The sequence below is a fragment of the Balaenoptera physalus genome, assembly GCF_965194825.1.
Source record: "Balaenoptera physalus genome assembly, chromosome: 11".
Lineage (NCBI taxonomy): Eukaryota > Metazoa > Chordata > Mammalia > Artiodactyla > Balaenopteridae > Balaenoptera > Balaenoptera physalus.
In genome coordinates, this window is record NC_138896.1 from 81,053,730 (window position 1) to 81,074,886 (window position 21,157).

Here is a 21,157-nt window from a genome sequence, read left to right on the forward strand (position 1 = left end):
TAATAAATTCACGTTGTTTGCGCCAGCAAGCTTGTGGTCATTGGTGACGGCAGCAACAGGCAACTCATTGTGTATCACTTGCCAGACTTACACCCTTATGCTCTGCCTCATCTCAGTTCCTCTGCATAACTGCCCTTGGACTGAGGCCGATGCCATTATTTATACTCATTCTGCGAAGGAGGAAAGTGAGGTTCAGACAGGTCTGTTGCCCCCCCCCACCCCCGCTGCCTCCAGCCGAGCAAGTGGAGAAGCTGCCCTTTGGGCCCAGGCACCAGAGCTCCAGGTCTTCATCGCTCAGCCCTGCACCGCCGAGCGGGAGGGGCGGAACAGCTGAGCTGCAGAGGTCGAGGTCTGTGTCCCATGGGCCATCGCACGCTGCCCTTCTAGTGGCTTGCTCTGCCTGCAGAGCTCGCAGCCTGGCCTCCAGCCTTGCGTGGCCGTGAGGCAGAGGTGGGGACAGCGGGCTTGCTGTACCAGCTGTGGGGACTGGAGACTTGCTTCGGTGCCGTGGCGAGCAGGTGAAGTATTTCACTTGTGCCCACTGGGCATCGCATTTCACAAACACGTGTTAACTAAGTTCACTAAAAAACTAAGTCTCCCCGGTTGTGCTGCACTGAGCTGCTGCCATCAGCTCTGGCGTGTGCACACATGCATGTGTATTTGGCCGTGTGTGTGAGGGAATTATACCAAGCTATTGGCTCTGTCTCCCCACATCTTTGGGACTCTGGCAGACCCATCTTGATTTATCAAATCAGTAGTCAGAAGACAGTATTACAACCAGCCTGTACAGAGAATTCCAGCAACTAATATAACAGCCAAACCTGTGACATTGGTTTCCTGAGTGCCATATTTATCTCTACTGAGAATAGGATAGTACTTGCCTGGTTAATAGCAGGAAACGCACATATTTCTCTATGCCTTTCGGTTCTTTCATGTCACACAGAGTGACTCTGCTCTCTACTTTCCCTTTGCCCAAAGATCAGGGCAAACTAGTTAGGACTAAGGGCTGTAGGGACAATCAGAACACCAGCTCCACTTCATACAAGCTAGTAACCATGGCAGTTGCTTCCATATATAGAGAGAGTGTCTGAAAGAGGATGCTTTCATTCTTCCAAACCCAAAAAAGAATGTCAGATCTTTCAAGAACCTCCAAGATCATCTGGTCCCATTTCCACATTTTACAGGTGGAGAAATTCAGCCAAGGACAGAGGTGAGTAGGTAGATGGCCAGGAGAGAAGAGGGTGGCCATTCCAATTGTATGGGCGACTGTCAATGCAAGGTTGACTGACCATGAAAAAAGACTTCCCATCAGAAGCACTTCCGGTAGATGATTAAGAGCTGTGATATGGTAATCATTTGAACAACTATGGTTATTAGTCTTATTTGCAGACACAGTGTTCAATTATGCAGAGCACTCTAGTGCAATAGTCCCTTGGAAATTTCTCAGCCATCAGTGCAGAGAGTCTATTTTAAATGAATATATTCAGTGCTTTCCTCAGACCTACTTATCATACACAGGGGACCAACCACCCATGGAAAATCAGTTCGCTACAAGGGGAGGCATGGGAGCTTTAAAACAGTTCTTAATGCACAGTAGTCAACTAATTTCTTGAAAAAAACAGAGTTACCTTCTTGCCTATGGGGCTGTCCAGAAGGCTGTATTCAGATCTCCAAGTAAGCAGAGGTTAGTTTCTTGGCCTTGTTCTAGGGAATATCCCTACATAGAGAAATCAATAACTCACCGTCCGTGCAGCCCTCCTGATGCTCAGAAACCAGTTTTATGTATTTATTTGCAACGTGAAGGGAAGCTGGCTTAAAATAAGCAGCTATAACAAGACCACAACACACCACGCACATACACCCAATTCAGTAACAGCATCCTGCGGAAACTCTTCTGGAAATCTCAGAACCCAAACCACTGTGTGGGATTTCAAACAGCTGTCAGAGCCACTGCTCTCACTATTGGAGCAGTAAACTGTGTTTACCAAAATCTTCCTTTTTCTGGCTGAGTTGTCCCACATCTCTGCCACAGACTGTGAGCCAGCTAGCGCCTCTCTGAGGAGTCTTGAACTAAACCTCTGCCCATTGGGAGCTTGTCAGAGTTTAGGGAGGTTTGACCATAGAAAAAACTGAACTGTGCATCCTACTTAGGACTGGGGGATTTTTTTTTTTTCAAAACAGCTTCCATAAAAGTGGCCCAAGTGGTATTGAGGGGTGGGGGACAGGGCTAGGGCTTGATCTCTCAGGTGGATAAAATGCACTCCATTGGTGAGTATGGCTGCAATGGAAGTCCAGAAAGCAAAGTTTTGGGTTTGACTTTGTGTCCTGGAGTGAAGGGTTTTAGCTACCTGGGCCCAGAGCCTGGAATGGTAAGCTTTCTAAGCCTGTGCTCTCAGCTAACGAAAAGGCAGTGCTTCCAGAACAGAGTAATTAAGAGGAGCCTTTTCTGCTGGTTCCTTTAAGCTTAGAAAGGATTCAGTTCAGTAAGAAGTCCACGAATAGGACCTCTGGAGACACCTCTTGAGTAGACCTGGATATGCACATGGCTTGTCCTTTGGATGAGCCCGGAAAGAAGTTTTAGAACCACCTTTACCATAAAGATCACCTTTATGATCTTTTTATATCCTCACCTTCTCCCTCTGTCAGCCTTATTCCTTGGTCTGCCCATTGCATTCGGGATCCTTGAGTTTCCTTAGCAAGTGAAGAATGGTTGATAGGATATCTCCCATTGCCCAGGAGCTTGTCCACTGTATGGATATCCTGCTGAGTTTGGATGCATTGATGTAGTGAAATTCAGTCCTGGGGGAAAGCACGGGAGTACTTGTTATTCTAAGGACACTTTTTCAGTTCCAACAAGCACTTGCTCTGTCCCGTGGAAGAAGCCCTGTGCGCGGTGTCTGAGTCCCGCTTAACGTGTGAAGGCGGCTGTGGGATAATGGATGAGAACGCTGCACTGCTGTAGATTGTCGGCTCTTCACTTACTTGTTTATCCAATCAGCATATTCTTATTCAGAATTTCCGACGTGCCCCTTCGCTAGGTGCTGTGGATAGAGCATGAATAAGAGGGTCAATTCCTTGCCCTCGTAAGCTTGCACTCTAGTGAGGGAGGCAGGGTAAACAAATACACGTGATGTTTTCTGCGTGTGATGCGAGGGAGGGATGAAACAAACAAGAGGATGGCGCGGGGAGTCCTGGGGCGGAGCCTCAGCAAAGCGTGGGCAGAGAAGGCGTCCTGGAGGAGGCGGCACTGGAGCTGAGACCTGAAGCTTGAGGGAAAACCACCTAAGGCTAGAGTCAGGAAAAGAACAGTCCAGGCAGAGGACAAGAGCAAATATCAAGGTACTCGGGCAGGACAGATCTTGATATACCTGAGGTTATAAAAAGGAACATCCATCTAGTAAAGGGGGACCTTGTGGAGGACAAAGGAAAGCACAGTCAGAGAGGCGGGCAGGGGCAGAGCCTAGGGGAGCTTGGAGGCCAGGGACGGGCATTCGGGTTTCAGTCTGTGTGCAGTAGGGACCCTTGTGAGCTTTCAAGTAGGAAATGGTGGGCCCTGCTTGACAGCTTCTAGTGAGACTCTGGCTGGTGTGTGGAGAATAAATTAGAAGGAGATTAGAAGCTGGGAGAAGGGGCTGGGAGGCCGTCACCAAAGTCAGACCAGAGGGGACAGTGGTTCTGCCTCGGGCGGTGGTAGAGGAGCAAGAAGAGAGACAGAGAGATGGAGGGACAGACTCCAAGTCAGGGGCTGCGCTGAAGGGAGCTGATGGATTTGTGCTGGAGGGCGCCCCCATGCCGGCATAGGGGGTGGTATGGAATAGGTGCTCAGTCAAGGTTTCGTCTGCCGTGAACCACCGTTGAAGTTTTAGGCTCAAATTCAATCTTTGCCTCCTATGCACCTTTGCACTGTAGGGGAAGAAAAATAATTTTCCCTCTATCCTTCCAGGTTGTTGGCTGAGGCCCACCTGTAATAAAAAGGCAGATTAACATGAGAAAAAAAAATAGAATTACATATGTACCTATGGGAGCCCCAAAGATCTGACACTCAAAGGCAGCCCGACAATTGAGGCTGATGTACTGTCCTGAGCGAAGGAAAGGGATAGGGGTCTGGGCTTCAAAGGGGGGCAGGCAGTTCACAGGAAGGTGAGAGGAGGAGATGTTTGGTAAACAGGGGTCCTCCTGGCAGGCAGGTAAGTGTCTCAGGGGAAAAAGTGATCTCTGGCAATAGCTCTCTTCCTGGTACAGGCCCCCAGTCTAAATTCTTTTAGGCAGTTAAAAGGTTTTTTCCTGAATCTGCTGGGTCTTGATTGCCTTCAGCTCCACGTGCCAGAGTTACATATTTTGGGGTGACAGCCTCTGCTACCCTGCAGGGCAAATCCTCTAATCTCTCTCAGCGAGGGGTGGCAGGTCTGCAAGTCCTTTGTAAGCGGCCAGCCACCCAGATTCAGGGGACGGACATTTCTAGAGATGTCTGTGCCCGTACAGGTTTGACCAGAGGCTCTTGGTGTTCACCCGCCAGGGCTTAAGTGCAGGTGACTGGGAAAACTTTGCATTTTATTTCCACTTGTACCCTGACTTTGAGCTTAACTCCCCGTGGGCCCTTCCTACAGCAGGAAAGCAGATAGCTCTCCTTGACCTTCCATTATTGACTTTGGATGAATTTGTCCAGAACCTTGTCAACTCAGATGCTCATTTTGCTGCTGGACCAGAAGCTTTTGGGAACCAGGCAGGCTGCTACAGACCCGTCTCAGGAAAATCAAACAGCAGCCTGGGGGCTCTGGGGGCTCATTCATCATGGAGAGCATTTGGGTATGTGGCTAATTATATGCTTTATTATGGATACTAATTTGTGCTGGAAGCTGCTACTGTGAGTGTTAGCATTTAGCTCTAGTTAATGAAGTTGAGTTGAGCATTCAGTGTATCACTGAGCTCACAATCTCTCCTCTTGGCTGGAACAAGTTGATGTGGGAAACTGAGGGGTGACAGTGTTGGGGAGAACACGTTCACATAGTGAGTTTCTTCCCTGTAACTCTGGGCTGTCTCCCGTGTTGCATTGTGCTTGTGCCACGTTGATGTGAGATTATTTTCAGTGGGATAAAACCCTGGGCTGTGTTAAGAGAGAAGTATCGGATTGTTGTGATTATTTATTAGCGTAATCACAAAGAGCCCCTGTGTGGACTCCAGTGAAGCCAACTGGAGACCTGTGGTTTCTTTCAAGACAGTCTTCATGTTTTAAGAAGAAGAAAAGGAAGCTGGCGTAAAAATGCATTCAGCGTGTCCCACTCAGCTCATCCCTAAGTTTAATCATCACTGATGACTTGCAAATACAGAGGAAAAACACACTTACTTTTCACTTTTGCAATAAAGAAAATCAACTATTTGTTCTGCTCTCATTGGTGTTAAGAGGAGTTACGCATGTGAATCCCTAATACATCAATGAGATTATAGACTCCTGGGGGAGCCATTTAATTTTTTACAGCCTTTTTTTTTTTTTTTAACGTTGGGCTGAAAGAAGGAGAAAAAACCCTGAAGGTCCTGTATAAAGAACAACTTAGACTGACCTTGATTCTTAGGTATTCTTTCTCAGAGCCCAGCTCCAGAGACTGGGCAGCCAGGACGGTCTGGCAGGGAAGGGGTTGAGTTGCCCGATGGGGCCAGTCACCAGAGTCTCACACCTGTTTTGCCGAAAACCTTACTTTTGGTTTCAAGTTTCGTAGGATTCTCTGGCAAAATAACCACTCTACACTCAGTTAAACAAAAATTTAGAGAGAGTTTATTGAATTAACAAAGATTACAGTATACTAATTAACAGTATAACTAACTAAGAAAGAATAGTAAAGACAGAGGCTTATACATCACCGAATTGCGGAAGCACCTACATCCAGATCCAAGCAACGCTGGGAAGTCCCTTGAACAGCAATCTGGAGTCCCAGCTGCGAAGGTCCCGGCTGGTGCGTCCACCCCACGGGTGAGACTTCAGTTTGCCACTTGAAGGAGCCCAGCTTTTAGCACCAGGCCGCAGGCTGATAACAATCAGCCTGCGTGCAAGTTTGCAGCTCTGCTTATCGTCACAAATGCCTTGGTCTTAATTCGTAAGTCTTGGAATGTTCTTGATTCCCGGGGGCTGGCCAGACCCTCAAAGTGCAAGAAGTCCCACGACTTCCTCTCTGTCTTACCTAGTGGTCTCCGACGTGTGCTGGCCCGGGTGTAGCTCAGCAGTTTGGCCTGCGGCCAGCCTTCGCGTCCTTGTCCGACCCGAGGCCTAGTGCCGCCTCTGAAGCCTGAACAAGACTACTTCACTAGCTTCCCCAGCACACAGCTTCCGGAATGGCTGGTCTGATAGTCTGCCGGAGTGCTCACCCTTTGCCCCCACCCAGGGCTTCAGCCCTGCTCTTTGCCCGCTAATGGGAGTTGGCACGCCCTCCTGCTGCGTTGGGGTGTTCTACAGTCTTGTGCGGCGAGTGAGAGGCTGGCTTTCCTTGCATACCTGCTAAGCATGCTAGGTGCTTGAAATGCAAAGCTTCACTCAGTTCTCACTGTGGCCTCCCTCAGGCCAGCGATCCTGGGAGCCCCAAATCTCAGGTGAGAACAGCTGGAGAACACACAGCTGACAAGGGGAAGTGACTTGAGTCAGACTGATCCCCAAGTTCAGTGTCCTAAACCAAGGTCGGCAAACCTTTTCTTTTAAGGGCGCTTAATACCTATGTCTGGCTCTGCGGGCCACAAGTTCTTTGTCCAACTCACTTCTGTCCTTGTAGAGGGAATGTACCATTGACAATATGTAAATGACAGGTATAGTCATGTTGTGCTAAAATTTTTCTACGAAAAGATCGGTAGCCGGATTCAACCAGTGAGCCACAGTTTGCTGACTCCTGTCCCTAAATGCGTGCTCATTTTTGCTCCTCCAGGCTTTTTGGTGATGATCTTAGGCTTTGGAGTCCCATAGAGCCGGGCTCACAGCCAGCCTCTGCCACTTGTTTGCTTTGTTATATCGGAGAAATCACTTAACCCCTGTGAGCTCGGTTTTCCTCATTTGTGAAATGGGCTGAAGAACAACCTAAGAGGGTAGTTGTGTGAGAGAATGTGTGCGAAGCATCGAACACAGAGTTCAGCCTTGGGATGGCTGCTGACTCCCAGGAGAAAGAGTCAACCTAGGCTTGTTGTCTACAGCAGCTGTGCATTCAGACCAGGCCGGGAACGTTCTGGGTCCATGGGCCAGCTTTCAATCCTGTTTCTGTCTCCAAAAGAACAACTTGGCATCAGGGAACAAAAGTCAGAAGCTTACAATGGGAATTCATGCCCCTAAGATCCCAGGGAACGTGGGGTCCAATATTAAAGCATAAAGGAGGAAAGCAAGACATTTTAAAAAAGCTTTTTAGAGATGGTAAGAGACACAAAGAGCCCCTCACTATTTTACACTTGTAAGGAGACCCCTGCTGGATTCCCAGTTCTAATCTGCAGTAATAAGAAGCCACAGGGCATCTGGTTCCATTGACTCACTTCCTTTTTTCGCTGTAGCCTCTGGCAGGACAACTGAACCAGCGAGGCACTTTAGAATTGGCTTCAGCAGGGACTTTTCTGTCAATCAGCTGCTGATACTGGAAACATAAAGATGGCTACATGACACAATTTCTGTTTTTTTTTCTTTACTTTTGATGCGGTCATCCTTGAGGAACCACAGTCATCAGCTGTATACTCATGGCTCCCTGGGGTACAGAACCCTGGACAGTTAAGCCACAGAATTAGATTGAAGTAATGGCCATGGTGGTGATGAGATCACAGAGGCAGGGTAAGTGGGATTAGGTCATTTTATTTAACGATGGTGTTATGCACGCTGATCTGTTTATTCCTTCATCTGTTTTACTGATTTATTCCTTTCTCTCCTATACCTGCTTAGTAGCTGTTTAAGTGAATTTCTTAGCTCACATAATTTGAAAGTCCAGGGGTCTGTTGGCATCATGTATAGCTAGATCCAGGAAGCTCAAACCATGTCATTAGAGCTTAGTCTCTCTCTCTCTCCCTCTCTCTCTCTGTGTTTCCTCTCCTCCCTCCTTTTCTACCCGTATCTCTCACTCACTTATTCATGAAATAGATGAAAAAAGTTGAAAGGCCCCAGTGACAGTGACATGTCACAGCTGAGGTGCAGAGTTAGGTGGGGGTGGTCCAAGAATGTGCTGCAGGAGGAAACATCTGAATTTGGGATTATACCCCCAAGGAGAGGAGAGATCTAAAGCAGCGTTGTTCAGCCTGTGCTCTCTGAACACCCCTAGAAGAGTCTCCTGGGCTTGGTTGTCATGATGCAGTTTCCTGGGCCTTATCCCAGACCAACAGAATGAGATTCCCAGGGGAAGGCCCTGGGTTATGCATTTCTTTAGCAAGTTCCCTCTGGAACTTGTGCATTCCAGTTTAAAGCAATCTTAGGTGGAGCAGCTTCTCATTCTGCACAATTAAACAGTAAAAAGTAATCCGAGTCTGTACACTGAAGCTAGATCAGGAAACATAAAATGTATAGGGTGGATGCTTTAAAGAGTTTCCGGAACACTAATTCTGGAAGCCTGTTGGATCCCCCTACTCTCCAAACCTTGCTGAGTCGTGTACACAGACAACGCTGACTTAGGGGTGAGTTCTGCTGTAGACAGACAGCCTCCCTGGGACCCTGAAAGATGGCATTCTCTTTTTCATGCAGCAGTGCAGAAAGCATGGAAATCTGGTAAAGAGCTCATCTCTAGCTGGTCTTTGCTCTGGATGACTTGCCTAGAAAAAGGCCTAGTAGGTATGAAGTACCCAGGAAGTTTCCATGAGTTCCTTTCATCCATCATTGCAATTTTGGAAAAGGAAAGTGCAATGTCCCTAACTCATGTGCTCCTTGATCTTCCTGTTCTACGAGATCCTAGTGTGGGCTCTGAAGAGAGTTGGCTGGGTTCACCGTTCCTGCTCTGCCCCTTACAGGCTGAGTGACCTTGAATAAGTTATTAACATCCCTGAGCCTCAGTTTTCTCATGGGCAACACCTGTCCCACGAGGTGGTGGGTGAGGATTGAGAGAGAGAATGCATGGGAGGCATTCAGCACGATGTCTGACATCTGATAAGTACTCAGTAAACCTCAGCTACTATGATTTGACTGTCCTTATTCGTACTTGATCTGTAATACGCACAGAGAGGAGAAATAATAATCTGAGAAAGCTATCAGGCTCCAGTTAGTCTTTTGCAAACTAACATTGGGTCAGTAGAGCCTCAGGGAAGGGTTTGGCTTCTATTAGTTTCTCTGTTGGCCTTAATTACATAAAATTAATTGTAGATAATTATATAGAAATGATAATGAATATTTAGTTCATTTCCATCAGAGACTCAACAGAGCATGGTAGTTAAGACCAAGACTTTTGGGCAAAACAGACATAGGTGTGAGCCGGATTCTGTCACTTAACTAACTCTATGACCTCGGGCAAGTTATTGAACTTCTCCAGCCTCAATCTCCTAGTCTGTACAATGGGAAGAATAATAGGATTCATCTCACTGGGTTGCTGTGAGGATTCACTGGTTGTTGGAGGTAAAGCGCCTGTTTGCTCCACGGAAAGAGCGTTACCATCACCAGCACCATCGTGTAAAACGACTGTCAATAGGGGTGTCCAGGTGCTCCGTGTACTGTATGGGGAGAGAGTTTCGCTGGGTCTGACATTCTTCTTATTTAAAATGGCCATGCAGTAAGTTTTTAAAGCTTATCACTATCTACATTCTTTACATCACCAAAAAGGGACTCTACCAGCCAGAGAAGAGAAGCCTGGGTTAGAAGAATGGGAGGAGGGGGATGTAGTGACTTTCTCAGGTTACTTAAGACAAGAGTGTTCCAGGATCTTTGGATTTGGGGAAGGGGGAGGGGTGAGGCATGGTACCAGACCCTCTTGCTGGATTTATTTCTCTTCCTCCCCTCCCCTCCCCTTCCCTTTTCTTTCCTTAAACGGATATGGAGATTTAGAGATTTTTCCCCCTTGAAACTAGGCCATCACTTTAGATTCTGGTAAAACACAAAAGTGCCCATTTGTTTCTTCCTGCTTATTCATTCTTGCAACAAACTACCAGGAGAACAGAGGAAAGCGCTATCAAAGGCATTTCTGTTCAAAGGAAACACTCCTCAGTGATCACTATTACCTTGGAAGTTTCTTCTGCTTCTTTGACAGTGTAATCATTTTTCTCGCCCTGATTTTTGTGCCTGTTTCCCTGAGGCACCTGAACCCGAGGTAGTTTCCCCCTATTCAGGATGTGCCCGGTGCACAGGAAGCTGCAGAGGAGCCTCATTGTGGCTGATAGGGCTCAGCCGGGCCACTCACTCGCAGCTGGGTCTGACTTGCCCGCAGTGGGAGGCAGAGCTCTGCTGGGGCAGCAGACGATTTTCAGGGGTCAGCGGACAAAACATCCAAAAAACCATCCAGTCACAAGGTGAGAAGTTATTCTCTTTCCACTTCCCCATCAGTCCTCAAGGAGCAGGAGTCTGTCTGCTGCTAGTGTGTTTTCACAGCTCTCTAACACTTCCTAACGTCCCTTTATAACGAAGCGAGAAGGCAGGCCTCAGAGGCAGGGCTCTCAGCAGCTGATTGTATGCAGTTAGAATTTAATAACTTTATATTCATCCTTGTGGTTAGCTTCTATTTATGGCAAGGGATACTGGTTTTCCATTTGCTACTGTGATTGTTAAGTTTCCTTGAACACGTGTAAGTAACAGAGAACTGAGTAAAAGAAAATATATTAGGCAGATAACATAGGTTATCATGTAGCTACGGCAAAAATGTCAAAGGCTGGGAAGGTTGTGAAGGACTGAAGTTTGGGGAAACTGCGCTTGGTGCAATGACATCCCTTCCCTCTTTGGGGCTGACTTCCAATGTGGAGCCACTGTCTCCTGAAGCCAGATGGCTCCATGCATCAGTTGGTGAGAGTCTTTATGAATACACAAAGCCCAGCTCTCCAGAGGGATAAAGAGATGGTGCTGGGCAATATTTTTGTGTTGGTCTTTAGTTGTGAATGAAATAGCCCCACCAGGCTCTTTCCCTGGGATAAGAGTCAGGGCAGTGGGGAGATGGGACTTCAGAGTTTGGGTTTGCCTCTCAGCCAGGAAAGTGTCATCATAGATTCTGGATTCACACCATCTGGGTTCAAATCCAAATCCGAGATCTGGCACTTACTAACTGGGTAACCACAGGCAAGTTGCACATCCTTGTGCTGCAATTTTCCTATCTGTAAAATGGGATAATAATGGAACTTACTGATAGGGTTGTTGTGAAGATTGAGTTAAAAATATAGAGTACCTAGAAAAAATGCCCAGAACATAATCTCATGGTAAGTGCTTAATAAATATTAAGTGCTATGATTGCTACTGTCGTCGTCGTCATCGTCACCATCATCATCAATCATCTCTCCTTGTTTGTAAAACCAGGCTAGTATTGCCTGCCTCAAAAGGTCAGTGGTCCATGGTTGATACAAAATGAATGCTGAATACCTGCCCCATCCCTTCTCCTGAAAATGTGAGACTGGTAGGCTGATAACAAACTTCCAAAGCTACAGATATATGTGGCTTTTACCCCTTACTTGATTTTGAACAGTAACATGACCACAGTGGGGTTTTTGAGGTAGCTGCTTCCCATACACCAAGCCACTGGGTTGCTGGATATACACAGTTCTGGGAGGTAGACGTGAATGTCACTCATCTAAAATGGTACCCATGCCTTATGATGGAGTTCTCTGACCAAGCAAGCCAAGCAGGGTCACGCATTTGTAAGAGTCCTTTTGCATAAGCGCATTCCAGCTATAGCAGGAGTGAGCTCCTCTTCCCTTAAGATAGAAACATTGACAACACGGACATCAGCAGCTAAGCCCAGTTTTAAACCCATGCTGCTCCTCTCAGTTGAAGTTAGCACCATTTTATTAAGTTGGTAGTGAGCTGTAGCCGCCCCCATTCCCTTTGTTCATCTACTATCCATCTAAACTAATCACTTAATTAGCCCAGGCGAGAAGTCTTCTGCAGTGTTAAATAACTCTAAAAACCTACTGGAGATGCTTTTGAGTGGCCTGATTGGCTTTAACTTGAAGTTTGTTACCTCTGGACTAGGATATGTTAAATGCAGGGCCTGGAAAACAAGCTGAATTCTGCACTGAGATCAAATTCTGTTTATTTGTAGGGAAAAAAAAAAAATCATCCCTTTAGGCCAGCAGTTTTCAAAGTGCGGGTCCTGGTCCGCCAGTAGCAGCATTATCTGGGAATGTGTCAGGCCCCACTCTAGACCTACTGAATCACTGAGTCGGAAACTCTGCAGGTAAAGCCTTGCAATCAGTTCTAGAAGCCCTCTCAGTGACACTGATGGAGGTTAAAGCTTGAAAACCAGTGCTTTAAACTGTGTCTTCAGATTATAAACTTGTTTTGTTTTCTGGCAGAGAGAAGAAAAAAAGGAAAGGATGAAAAAGGGAAAAAGAGGGGAGGGACAGGAGAGAAAATCAGAAAGATGGGTACATAAGACCTGAGCAATCTGGATGGGAAGTCTTTTTAGTAAAGTATGACCTTGGACCAGCAGCATGGGGCTCATTTAGGAGCTGGGAGTATTATTCCAGAGCCCTCCTTAGGAACAATGTGGGAGAGGGATATGGTCACCCACGGCCAGGGTGACTGGGCAGAATACACAGAGAGCGGCCAAACTGCTGCTATATTGTCCAACGTGTGAGGGGACAGTGGGGCATTTCCAGGTGGAATAAGAGGACAGGAATGCCCTAGTTGCTCTCAGGGTCCCCCCAGGATGGACACACAGAGGATACTTAGTAAATGCTCTTTGACTTGACAGAGACTGAACCTTAGCAGCCTACACTGAGTTTCCCCAGCTCATTTTGATCTGGAGAAAGTAGGTGGGTTTACTGGGCCTGGTCTTTAGGGAAGAGCAGGAGATGGTCTTAGGGCATCCACTGTGGCCCTCCCCCTGACTTCTGCGAGGCAGCTCGCAGGCTTAGGGGAAGGAGCCCCAGGCTTCAGGACAGGGACACCCGTTCTTACTAGCGTGTGGCCTTGAGCAAGTCACAAACTCTGTAACCTTCAGGCTCACTCCCCCTCTACAGAAGGAGGATAACAGTTCCTTCCAGCTGTTTCTGCTCAGCATTGTCGCACCGGCACCTGTACATACAGTACTTGGCACACAATAGGTGTCGAATAAGTATTTGTTAAGTAAAAATAAAAAGGAAGGGAGGAAGGAAAGAAGGAAGATTGGTTGATTTTTGTGAGGCTTGTATGAAATAATGCTTGGAAAATGCCTCGCATAATTCTTGGTACAAGGATGTACTGTAAGTGGTATCTATCATGATGAGGAGGAGGAGAAAGAAAAATCGATTCAGAAGGAAACCTTCCAGGTGCCTAGAATTGGGGCTGTGTCCTTGCTGAGCGTCTGGCCCTGCTCCTCCCACTCTGCCCTCTGCACCCCACACTTGCTCCACTTTCCAGCTTTACCTTAGGGGCCACCCCACTTTGGGCACTGAGTCCATAGCCTTCAAGTCCCATGCGTAGTAGGTGGTCAAAATGATCTTAGAACTGAAGTGAGCTGCAAGCATGTGGCCAGGCTTGAGCGGGGGGTGGTGGTTCCAAGTGGGACTGACACGTTTTCAATCCCTGTAACTAAGTAATTACATGTCAATTACTTTATGTTGTTTTATTTCTACAATAGGTAATCATTGTTGACCTTTTGGTTAACACATTTCCCGCATAGTCATAGTAAGCATTTTTAGTAATACCCTTCCCATATGTTATTAAGTTATAGAAATGCCATTAGTTGCCTTCATTTATATGATGAAAGGGATGCTCTCGTCTTGAGAATGTTTGGATAGTCCCTGCCTTCCCTTAACTACCCCTCCCCCTTCCCCTTTGAACATCAGTACAAAGGACCAACCTGCCAACTCAAGAAAGGAGAGAAATTGGAAATGGTATGTATTATATTTGCTGAAAGTCCTTGGTTGTCAATTCTTCTCCAAAGAGCATAGGTTTTGGGAATCAGACCTGAGCTGATCCCAAACCCACCTACTATCAACTTTGTGACCCTGAGCAAGTTACCTAACCTTTCTGAGCCTAAATTTGCATCTGTGTTCTATAGGGATCTTGTTTGGATTAAATAGCATTTGCAAATGTATCTACAATAAATACACACCAAAAGTTAGTTTCCTTCTTTCACCAGCAAGTCGTGCAAGCATACCCAACAAATACAGACCATCATAAAAAGTAAGTCCTTGCCCAGACCTTGGTTGCAAGCTTGGACACAGAGAAGGATGGACGGCAGAGGTATATGTTCATTCAATGAGACACACAGCTCCTTCTCACCATCTGAAAGAACTGATGGGGTCCGAGAAGTATTCTTCTATAATTTGGGGTCGGCTGTGGTGAAGACAGTCATGGGGAAAGGTCCTTTCAAGCTCCTTGCCAAAAATAGAATATTGTTCTCTTCCACGTTTTGGATTTTGATGGCAGGTGGAACAGTAAAGATAAGGAATGGGCTTAGAGTTTGGAAAGTGAGTACTCAGGGGTCATCAGAAGATGCCTTCCTTTGGAATGCTGTCAACATAGAGAGTGCCTGCTGCACTGACAAGCACAGTACTGGAAATGGACCCCATACACACATGCAATGATCCACTGTTTACTGTAAAATGAGCAACTCTCCAGCTCTTGAGCAAAACAGCAGCAGCCTAGTGGGTATTTGTGCCCAAGAAGAAATCAGAGAGAAAAAGAAGGCTACCGCCAGGGACACTGTTCTGACCTAAGCGTTGTTCTCCATTGCCTTTTGTAGTATCTCCATGCAGAGCAGACCCACCTTAGCAAATGGAGTCATAGTCGGTTTTTCCCTATTAGTATGGGTAGGCTTTGTTAGTTCTTGAAACGCCGCTTAAAAGGCACTGTAAACAGTCCCTGTTGGGTTACTGTGACTTCCAGCTAAGCTTGGGCTCGTGGGGCTGGCCTGGAGGTCAAGCTTCAGGGCTGCCCTTCTCACCCACGGCCTCCACAGCCTCCCAACCACGGCAGGGTTACAGGAGGGCACTGAATGGAGGAGATCCACGGGAGGACAGGCAGAAATGAGGCTCCTGTAGGGTTTGTTTGGTTTTTTTTTTTTTTAAGATTTATTTATTGATTGATTGATTGATTGATTGGTTGGTTGCTATGTTGGGTCTTCGTTTCTGTGCGAGGGCTTTCTCTAGTTGCGGCAAGCGGGGGCCACTCTTCATCGCGGTGCGCGGGCCTCTCACTACCGTGGCCTCTCTTGTTGCGAAGCACAGGCTCCAGACGCGCAGGCTCGGTAGCTGTGGCTCACGGGCCTAGTTGCTCCGTGGCATGTGGGATCTTCCCAGACCAGGGCTCGAACCCGTGTCCCCTGCATTAGCAGGCAGATTCTCAGCCACTGCGCCGCCAGGGAAGCCCTCCTGTAGGGTTTTAATTGCAAAATGGAAAACAAAACTGCAAGTAGGCTTCCAGTATGGCTCAGCTAACTGTCTCATCAGTGACTGTTTATTTACTTCTTTGACCAAAAGCCAATGAGTGAAATGTGGAATTAGCCCTGAAGGCAGGCGCCAGGGCTTCTGGTGACATTTGCTATTGAAACTGAGCTGGAATCAGTCTTTGACCTGCTGGGGATAAAAGAAATTGGTATTTTTAGGGCTCTTCTTTGGACCGCAAATCGGCAACCCTTGAGCTGGGGGAATTACCAGTATTTGCCATCTTCCCTCACTGGCATTTTATCCTCTGAACACATCCAGTTCAGATTGCAGTGCTTTTTACTTTCAGCTAGGCTTGGGAACCAGAAGGCTTCCCGGTCTCAAGAAGGCATTGCCAACAATGAATAATTCAGGCTTTGGCAAGGACATACAAGAAGACTGGAAACCAGATGCAGTTCAGTCATGCTCAGTCTGTTGGCATATCCTGCATCAGAAAAACAGTCAAAGCAGTGGGTTGAATGGTGGCCCCTCCGTAAAAGCTATGTCCGTGTCAAATCCCTAGAATCTGTAAATGGTATCTTGGATATGGATTATCTGAGTGGGCCCTAAATCCAATAACAAGTGTCCTTATAAGAGATGCACAGAGGAGAGACACACAGAGAGAAAAGGAGGAGTGTGAAGAGAGAGGCCGAGATTAGGATGAAGCTAAAGAACTCCAGGATTGCCAGTAGCCACCAGCAGCGAGGAGAGATTCCCCCAGAGCCTCTGCAGGGAGCCCAGCCTGGCAGGATTGTGGACGTCGGGCCTCCAGAAGTGGGGGAGGACACACTTCTGTTGTTTTAAGCCACCTAGTTTGTGGTGATTTGTTACAGCAGTCACGGGGAACTAACACACCCTATGTTGGAGATGGTGCTGGGGTCAGGGAGTAGCCCATAAGCCAAAAAGAGACTCTCAAGGAGGCTTTTTGTGAAAAAGAAAAGTCCTGCTTTGGGCTCTTTGTAGCAGTGCTCTTGGCGTGTTTTATTTTTTCCTCTATAACTCGAATCCCCTGTTTTATTAATCTACCAGAGGAAAGAAAGAGCCTACTTCTGTCATCCTTCCTTAAAGAAATTGACTGTTAACGGGCAAGGGGCATGCTTCCTCAACCAATTTTGAGAGCTTCCCCATTCTTTTCCTTACATTCCTACCACTCCAGCAGCCCAGAACGGTGTCCAATCAGCACATTACATGTTTATTAGTTTCCTGAAGCTAATTTTGCCATCTTAAGCTCTTTCAGCTCTGCCTCTCTGCACCCGAGGCAGGAGGAGAATATAACCGAGGAAAAGGTGGACATTTCTCATTCTATTATCTTACCTACTATGAAGGAAACTCTGTAAATCTTCTCTCAGCCTTAACAAACCTTTGGTTTGCAGGAAGCACAGGAGATCTGAGAGATCAACATCCTCAGTTGTGCCTTTCAGAGGACCCCAAATGTCAATTTTTAAGTTAGCCAACATGCAAGCTAAATATTTTAACTATCATTTTATTTCCATCCAGGCCAAGGGACAATTTAGAAAAGGTTCTATTCTAAGTACATAGCCAAGGAAGTGTGGAAGGGCCACGGGTGCCGTCGTTTTGAAGGCAGCCTGTCAGTCACTGTGATTGAAACATAACCCCGACTGCTTCCACAAGCATAATAAAACGCTTTGCAAAAGGCTGTCGAATTGTAGGATGTAATAAAGTCTGCTTAGCTTCATTTTCAGTGCCGCAGGGTCCTAAAGCACGAGGCCCATTTCCTTATGCCTTGGGATTTGTTTGAGTTCCTTTGGTGCCTGGAAATGACAGAACATAAACCAGACATTTAGTTAGAACAAATAGCATTTCTTTTGAATCACGGCAATAAACAAAATGTAAATTTGCTTACTGCCGATCTCTTAGATTGCCATTAACACGTTACATGAAGCCATATAGATGTGGGCCGGTGGCGTGACATAGGTGGATTCCAGCCCTGCTGATGCCCGTACTCCCTGGATCTCCACCTGTTCTGTGGCTTCTGCCCACAGCCTAGGCCCCAGAGGTCAACCGCATGGTCTCTTAATCTGTTTTAAGGACGCAAGTCTTATATACAAAATGAAGCCAATTCAGACCTTGAATTAGATAAGAATAGATTCTCAAACATAGACATTATCAGAAGTACCTGGTAAGCTTGTAAGAAAAACACAGATTTCTCCAGCCTGTCCTCCACATTCTGAATCAGCAGGTGTGGAGAGAAGGCCAAGAATCTGTGCTTGTTAACAAGCCTCCATATGAGTCTGAGGCGCCCGCCCCTGGATCGGGGGAATTCTTGAGCTAGTATGTAGCATGCAGAATCAGCTTTGCTTCAAGGCCAAGTTACCTGAAGGATTTAGGCCAGGCCTAAAACAAAGGATTTCTACTTATAAAATAGGAAAGTGGGGGAAGCCCTTTAATCTTATTTGCGGAAAAAAAAAAGATAATTCCTAGCTCATAGAAATGTATTTCATAGCTCTGATACCCTCTCTTTACCCCAAAGGAGAACCTGTTGGAGCCTTGGCTTCTGGGCCTTACTTACTGGGATTAGTAACGTGGGTGTGGTCAGGAGCTGGATTAGCTGGGGCTAACTTGCTTGGAGGACACTACAAGGGCAGACCATTCCAGGAAAGGGAAAATTAAATAGGAGGGGGAGACAGAGCAGAATTTTCCGGGCTAGATTTCATACAATTCGGGGGAGGTTGAAAGAAAGGGCTCTTAGGAGATATTAGGGGCAGCTACCACGGGTGTGACATATGAAGAGATTTTGAGAACCACTGTGGAGAAGCACAAATGGACTTTCCTTCAGGTTTTCCAGAGACTTCAGTGAAGATTTACATGGCTTTTCACTTACTGTTCGCTCTTTTTGGCTTTGAGTGCAACACTGTGGACACAAACCTGGGAGGCCAAGGTGCAAGGACCCAGCTTCCTGCTCGTTCCGGTGTGTAGTTCAAGGATATGCTCAATACCTCAGTATGGGCCCATTCAGCCCCACTGGGTGAGGACACACGGGCACACACTTCAGCCTCTGGTTCATGGAGTGAGTTTTTAGTGAGTCTAGCACTATACTTTTTCTATAAGTTCATAAGAAGGCCACAGAGCAAAGGGCAGGCAGGGCATCCCTTTGGAATTACATCTGCTCCCTTCCAGGATCCAGAACACAGAAACCAACTCACTTCTGCTTCAGCCTTCACACTTCGGTCCAGGATCCCCTCCCGCCTCCCCAGGTCCACTCATGTCTGTAAGTGAGGCGTGGAAAGTAGCGGGTAGGTACCAGTCAATTTGCACCCTCCCCACCCCCTGCAGAAGGGGGCCTGTCTCGTTCCTGTGTGGCGCGGGGATCTTCCCCTCTTGCTCCCGGCACCGCCCATCTTGCTTGCACACGTGCGGCATCTCCCGATCATTCGTCATTGCCCTTGTCCTTGAACGATTATTGACTCTGAGTCAGAGGCACCTGTGCAGGCCTGAGACTGGATGTGCCCTTTCTTTTCCTCCGCCTCACCTGTCGAGGGCAGATTTATGTCCTAGGAGAAGCTTCCCTCGGTTTTATTTTTGGTCTTTTGAACACCGTGGCCCTGTGTTATTTCCTTCACCCGCCCTTCCCGACACCAGCCCTGTAATTTCTGAATCTCCCTGGATGCCTGCGTGTCCATTCCTGAGCAGCCCTTCTGTCAGTCTGCTTCTGATGCTTCTGCAGAGCATGCCTCACACGGCCTTGGCATTCAAGCTGTCCGCCTGGCTACTTAAGGCTCTGTCTTCAGCAGTTCCTTCTCTCCAACTAGCCTAGAAGCTTGTGGGAGGCAAGAGTCCGCTTTTCATTGCCAGAGCACAGCGAGTGAACATGTCGGACTTTGAGACTTGGGGCGGAATCCCAGCCTCGTCGTTTACTGGCTGTGTGTGCGTGTGGGTGACGTAAGACGCGCAGGGTTGGGGCTGCGGGAAGGACTGAGGGGGTTAACACACGTAAAGCGCTCAGAGCCGTGCCTACCGCATCAGAAGGACCCACCAGTGTGAGCCTCCGTTGCTGTCCTCATCACTACTTACTCTCTGTGTTGCACTGCCAGGCAGAGGCCACCAGGCAGCAGAGGCCCACGAGCGTCCAACCAAGTGAAAGTCAGTGCTGAGCTACACGGGGGGAGATTCGGCCTCATTACCCAAGAGGGCACGTCTGGGCAACGGACTCACCTTGCCATCTTCTGGTTGGACTACATGTACTTCGTGCCCTTCGTGTCTCCACTTCCCTTTGATCTCACCTCTAGGCAGTGGTGTTTTCAATGCTATGTGGGCGTATCAGCACATGTATTTACTGAAGCATGAAGAAGGCTCTAAGGAGGGAGCAAAGAGCTGAATAATGAGATCCTCGAGGTGCTTCCAGCCCATTTGGGGAAACCCATCACACAGGGTGAGGCAAGGCAGTAGATAATCGGGTGCCAGGTGAGCAGTCCAGAAAATGTGGGCTTTTGGAGTTCTGAGAACAGAAGCCCAGAGTGTCCGAGGTTTGACTGATCCCCCTGAACACGTGCTTTTCAAGTATTTCTGTGTTCCTAAGGAACACAGTGAAGATGAGCTGGGACTGTCCCCTCCCCCTGCAAGGCCACGCTGGAGGAGGAACAGGTGGCATCACGAAGCTCAGAGCAGGGGCTGGCTTTACAGAGCAGGAGATGGAGACAGAAGGGAGGTCCCAGTGGCTCTGCAGGGTAGAAGAGATTTTTGGAGAGGGGAGCTTTGAATTAGGAAGGAAAATAAAACAGTCCGATGGAGAAGATGTAAGTAAGTTTTGAGTAAGATCTGCTGTGTGGGCTGTAATCCTTTCGCCCATCTCTCCCTGAAACCTTCAGGAAAGTGTTTGGAGTCGATTTGCAGTTTGTTGTCCTGCCTGAGTAAGTACAGGGTGAAAGCAGGGGGCCAGGGGATCCCAGCCGCGCTCTGAACTGAACCACGCCAATGTTTCCATAAACATGCGGGCATCATCAGGCTTCCATAAAGTCTCTCTCCACAAAAAAATGGGGCAGAGTCCTCTGTTTCCAACAGTTCCAACCACCCTCTGCGTATATTCAAGGGAACCTCTTCTTACTGTGTCAATGAAGGAGACTCTTCCCTATTAACCCCGTCCCTCCTACATCCTAGAGGCCCAGGGCAGGAGGCCCCTCTTGTCTGGAAGCTAAGAAAACAGATCACTGTCTCTCTTTCTAAAGATGAACCTGGGTGGGAGCTGACCCCAGGTAATCTACCTTGGTAGAGTGTCAAAGGAACTTTTGGGACCATAAAAACGCAATCTGCCTCCCTGTTTCTTTAAGGTAGTGTTTCTCACCTAGGCTGCTTTGTGGTTTAGACCCCCTGGGGAGGTCTAAACAATGCCAAGCCTCCACCCCAGCCCTAGAGATTCTGATCTAACCATCTGGAGTGTGGCCTGGGCTGGCAGGGAATTATTAAGTGTGAAGGTGAAGACTCCGAGCTTGTCTCCCTCTTCGTTCAGTTCCAGAGTGCGCTCCCCGTAAAATGCTCCAAAGGCCCAAAGCAATTCAGTTGCTGGAGACAGGTTTCAGGAGCCTTCAGTGGCAAATATTCAACTTCTACTAAGGTTGTCTGTCCTCTGCCCTCTTAGCAGAGCCACACGTACAGGACAAGTATTGTCCATCAAAGGTAGTGCCTCTTGCCCACAAGGATGAATAAATTAACTTGTTTTGCATCCATC

General features: G+C 47.5%; 2 protein-coding genes across 23 annotated transcripts in view; one reads left to right on the top strand and one right to left on the bottom strand.

The window, feature by feature from the left end:
* LOC309637522 (uncharacterized protein) overlaps positions 1–21,157 on the top strand; it is a 759,578-nt gene that overhangs the window by 627,853 nt on the left and 110,568 nt on the right. The gene's annotated exons all lie outside the window — the stretch shown is intronic.
* The window catches only part of FHIT (fragile histidine triad diadenosine triphosphatase), a 1,480,075-nt gene continuing 1,475,859 nt past the window's right edge, over positions 16,942–21,157 (bottom strand). For all 17 annotated transcript variants that reach the window (XM_082412414.1, XM_082412417.1, XM_082412428.1 and 14 more), the window contains one exon: positions 16,942–17,246. The gene's annotated coding sequence lies outside the window, so the exon portion shown is untranslated. The remainder of the gene's footprint in view (positions 17,247–21,157) is intronic.